General features: G+C 45.2%; 1 long non-coding RNA gene across 1 annotated transcript; it reads right to left on the reverse strand.

Moving 5' to 3' along the window:
• Window positions 1-2,669: 2,669 nt before the first annotated feature.
• LOC120408246 lies at window positions 2,670-4,875 on the reverse strand. Its single transcript, XR_005600562.1, has 3 exons — window positions 4,563-4,875; window positions 4,020-4,110; window positions 2,670-3,593 (listed from the first exon to the last, which is right to left on the reverse strand). It is a non-coding gene; the product is annotated as an uncharacterized LOC120408246 (long non-coding RNA).
• Between the last annotated feature and the right edge of the window lie 301 nt (window positions 4,876-5,176).

Below are 5,176 nucleotides of genomic sequence, written 5' to 3' on the forward strand. Positions count from 1 at the left end.
CTAACCTATCTAGACCTTACCTCAGCATTAACCTCATCTGTATCTTAAAGCCTCAATAACTTTTATAGCTTTCTGCTCTATACATTCTATTAGCTCTTTGAGAACAATTATGGCCCAACTACTCATCATTCAAAGTCAATTTATACTTCTAGATACTCAGCTGCTTCCATTTTTTTGCTGTGGGTTTTTTTGAGTATAGAATGCTTCAAAGCATTCCCGAACCTCTGTCCTATTTCCATACTCGCTAATTCATAATGGTAGTTGCTACACTTATTATACCTTTGTCAAAACATATTCTACAGTAGGGCTATAGCTATGCTGTGAGCTGGGGCGTGATTCCATAGCTCCCATACTCATACTAGAGGTAGTAGTGTAGCTTCAGTAGCATGGCCACTGACAGCAGTGACACAGCTTAGCGGGGCTGAGTACAAATACTCCTGAAAATATTCCTAAAGCCATGCCATCGCTACCTGTGCTATTGCAGATACACCACTATTTATGTTTGTGCTAGCTCACATTGAGCTACCACACAAGTATGTATATATGAGCAGGGGAATCACACATGTAGCTCATGGTGTAAATGTAGCCTAATAGCCCCAAATGCTACATAGGATGGGATTTTCAAAAGTGCTCCACCTTTGCCTAACTCTGCTGCCACTGAATTCAATGGCAAAACTCTCCATTATTTTTAATGGGAGTAGGTTCATGCTCAAGGAGAGTGTGGGTTTAATTTAGGTTGCACCTGTACTTCACTAAGAGGCTGTTTTTAAGAGCTAGTTGAAAAAAAAATGGGGAAATTGTTTGAAATTTCCCCAAGACTGTCCTCCCTTTTTTCAGTCAACTACAGACTAGCAGAAATTTCATCCATAATATCCAAACTAGCAACATCAGTCTAGATAGTAGGTGAGGAAAGAGGCTCTGTTACCAGAATGTTCCCTGCATCTCGCTGCCCAGTTTAAAATCACTTTATTTTTCAAGAAGGAAACCATTATATCCCAAATCTATGTGCTAAATATGATTAGTTCCTACTGCAGATTAAATGGTGTGGAGTCTAGGATGGGGAGGGTCAGAAGAACATATCTGGAAATGGCAGCACTTCTAGAGAAATGGGTGAGAAAGCTGAAGGGTGGTTAGTATGCCTACTCCTGATTGTAATGGGTTGGACCCCCATTCTGGGATGTCACCTGATGTACTGGGATTTCACTGAGCCCACCTGCTCCACTAGTCTGGGCTCCCTGTTTTTCTGAATCAGGATCCCCAACCTCTGGCAGCACACACCCACAGAATGGGATGCACCAGTTGTAGAATCAGAGACTGCAAACAGCTGTCTATAAGAAAGCTCAGCTAGGAAATTGCCTGGCACTGAAGTGCAGCTCCCCTCTGCAAAGTACAGCTAAAATAATATTGTCTTGTGCTGTAGAGAAATCTATACAACATAAGCTCATAAATTCACCCCCTCCCTCAATGTGGAGGAAGATATACACAGCTTCTCCCCCCTCGCCCAGTTATAAATTGCACAAACTGGATTATGTTATAAACAACAAATAAGTTTATAAACTATAAAAGGTAATTTTTAAGGGATAGCAAACAGAACAAAGCAGATTACTAAGAAAATAAAACAAAACATGCAAATTTAGCTTGATTCACTAAAGAAACTGGTTACAAAATGTAATTTCTCACCCTAAATGTTGACTTAAACAGGATGCAGAGTTTCTGTAGGTTAGAGTTCCAGTTTTTTCTCTTTACAGACTAGACTCCTCTGTCTCAGGTCTTGTCTACACTACCACTTTACAGTGCTGAAACTTTCTCGTGATTTTTCACACCCCTGAGCGAGAAAGTTTAAGTGCTGTAAAGTACCAGTGTAGACAGTGCACCAGTGCTGGTAGCCGTGCTCCCAGTGCTGGTAGCTACTCCCCTCATGGGGGTGGTTATTTTGTTTGTTTGGTTTTTTTTTTTTTTTTAAAACAGTGCTGGGAGAGAGTTCTGCTGCTACTACACAGCCATGTTAAAGCACTGCCATGGCACTGCTTTAACGCTGGTAGTGAAGACATGCCCTCAGTCTGGACTCTGCTCTTGTCTTTCTCTCAGCTTAGTTCTATTGTCTCTTTGGGTACTTTTAGCCTTCTTTCTTCTTGGATGGGAAGGTAGTGAAGGAAGAGTCCTGATGGCCTTGCCGCCCAGCCTTAAATTTACATAAGGCAGGAAGCCTTTGTTTCCAGTGGAAAAGTACCAGCAGTGTCCAAAGTGGTATTTTGCATCAGGTGATATTATCCCCTGGCCTTGCAGTGTTGAAGCAACCATGAAACCAGATTTATTTGCAATGTCCACAGGAAGGAACTCCAGGAAGATGAGATCCATGTCTTTAAAGACTTATTGCCTTTTTCTAATGACCCATCAAGGCTGATTGCTTACTATCTGGTGAGCATTTCCCAAGTATAGACACAGTTGTAATTGCTACATAGTTAATATTCCTAACTCCAGATGCAGAAATGATACATACATACAGATTGGATAATCACATTCAGTAAATCATAACCTTTCCAATGATATCTTACATGAGCCATCTTGCATAAAATATATCTTAGGTATGCCATATTCACATGATAAGCATATTTTTATAAAGAATATGAAGCATCATGTTACACTGATGTTCTTTGGCTCTAGTGGGAATTTGCTCTATGTTATGCCCTAACTGATGAAGAGCTTCTGGAAAGAATCAGACAGTTTAATCCCACAGCTCACAGAACACAGCATGCAGCTTCTCTGTTTTTAGCCTACTGTGTGTGTGGGTCTGGAGATTACCTATGAGAAGCACAAAACCAAGTGTTTGGGTACAGGGCCGGCTCCAGCGTTTTTGCCACCCCAAACGGTGGGGAAAAAAAAGAAGCTGTGAATGGCCCTTCTACCGCCACTGCTTCATTCTTCAGCAGCAATTCGGTGGCAGGTCCTTCCCTCCGAGAGAGACTGAAGGACTTGCTGCCAAACAGCCGGACGTGCCTCCCTTTCTGTTGGCCGCCCCAAGCACCTGCTTGCTGAGCTGGTGCCTGGAGCCGGCCCTGTTTGGGTATGAGGTTTTGGTCTATTGTATCAGACGCCTTCTCCCTTGTAAGCTTAATTACTTTGTCAGACTGTATCTCTTCAAGCTCTTCTGGGAAACCTTTGGTGTCTGAAAATCTATAGATTATCAGACATTTAGTTTGATCTAATCTGGAGTCATACTGGTTAAGTGGATGCACTGAAAAGCTCCTCCCTATCCCTACCTTAAGTGATATTTTCCTGCAGAAGAGACTAGTATTGGTTATACAACCTCCACGCTTGTCTTCTCTGGATTTGGGGTGAATATGGACAGTTGGGGTATGCTAAGAACACAGACCTCTGCTTTCAGATAGACAAGCTTCTGTGATGTAGACCAGGGAGGTGAACCTGTTGTTAAAATGATCATGGAATGGGAAGGACTTATCAGTCTTTTGATGGTCAGCAAGAGTTTGTGCTTGGAGCTTGTGTGAGGTTTCTTGTTCATGATTCAGTTAATCAGATGAAGCTGCCTAGGGATCTTCTTTCCAGGCACTCTGTTGATTTCATCCTTTTGTGACCTGGTTTGGGGAAGGAGACAGGTGAGTACATTTCAATGTTTAAGGATTTTTGTTTAAAGTGGAAAACAAAGTAACAGATTCCCTAATCCCGTGTTTCTCCTCACTGCAGCACACACTCCTGGGGCACAGGGTTTGCCATAGGAAAGGGGAAAGATTTTTGTGGGAGGCCCTTGTTAAGCAGTTGTATTATGTAGTTATGGTTGATCAAGGTACCTCTGGGACACACCACTAGTTGACTCCTCCTTTTACAACACCACTTTTCTGAAAACGTGTAGTTTTGATGCTTTTCCACAAAAGTACATTCCGGGCCTGACCTAAAGTCTCTACCAATACAACTTACCCACTTCATATAGCAGCTGGTGTAGAGAGCAGCTGTCACCTTCTTTGAGTGGGGAGTTAGCAGGGAAGCATAATCATTTTACCTACATGGTATACCTGACTTCCAACCGCCCAGGAAGTGAGATATCATCTCCAAAATCATGTCTTCTGTCCCACAGGGCAAAAAACTGCCTTTAGACTGCAAGATTAAAAAGACAAAATGGATACGAATAGACTCAACTTTATTGTTGTTGTGATGGGCCAGGTGCCCCAGCGCCCCCTCGTGGCAGGGGCAGCGCGGCCTAGCGGCCGGAGTCCATAAGCGCCCCCTTCAGGGCGGGGGAGCGCGGCCTAGCGGCCGGAGTCCATAAGCGCCCCCTTCGGGGCGGGGGAGCGCGGCCTAGCGGCCCCTTCGGGGCGGGGGAGCACGGCCTAGCGGCCTGAGTCCATAAATACCCCCTTCGGGGTGGAGTATTACGGGGTGGGGTAGGGGGGCTCGGGCCCTCCCTCTCCACCGAGCCCCGACCCAGGGCCCTGTTTGTGGCAAGTTCTCCTTGCCTCCCGCTCGGCGGGGATCCACCCGCAACACGCCGAGCGGTACTGCAGCTTTAAGGCTGCCAGTCTCTACAATGCCCCTGGGTCACTTCCTACCCTGCCTGGCCGGACATCTGCGTTGTGGGAGCGGCTCCCCCGTAGGTCCGTCACTGCCGGCGTCCCTCCCCGGGGGCTCCGGGTCGGCCCCGGCTCGGCTGGCGCCCCGGTCCGAGCTCCTGGGTTCTCCCTCTGCAGAGGCTGACGGTCTGCGTCCTTCTCCCCCGGTGGCCAGCCCAGACTGAGCAGACCTGCAGGCTTTTATACTGGTCTGCCAGTTGGAGCATGCCCAGCAGAACTTCCTGGGCGTGGCTTTCTCTGCTAGTAGAGAAGAGTTAACCCCTGCTGTACCAGTGCGGGGCTGACCTGCCCCGTCACAGTTATGAATGCATATTTTCAACTATATTAATGAAAGCAAGCACCCAAATCACTACAGGCCTTAAAAAGCTGTAACTAAGCTTATCATGTGTTGCTGAAAAATATATAATTTTTATTAATGACATGCATACAGTAAATAGCCAACCATACACTGTCCCACTTATATTAAATACACGCCTACATATTTTTTATTAGAAGATAGCAAAATATTTTGCTCCATTATGTTCTTCCAGTAACAATAAATAAATGATAAAGGGTCCAAGTGGTTGGAGAAAATGAAATCTGCAGAATTTTTG

Source organism: Mauremys reevesii, linkage group 6, assembly GCF_016161935.1.
Source record: "Mauremys reevesii isolate NIE-2019 linkage group 6, ASM1616193v1, whole genome shotgun sequence".
In the NCBI taxonomy this organism is placed as follows: domain Eukaryota; kingdom Metazoa; phylum Chordata; order Testudines; family Geoemydidae; genus Mauremys; species Mauremys reevesii.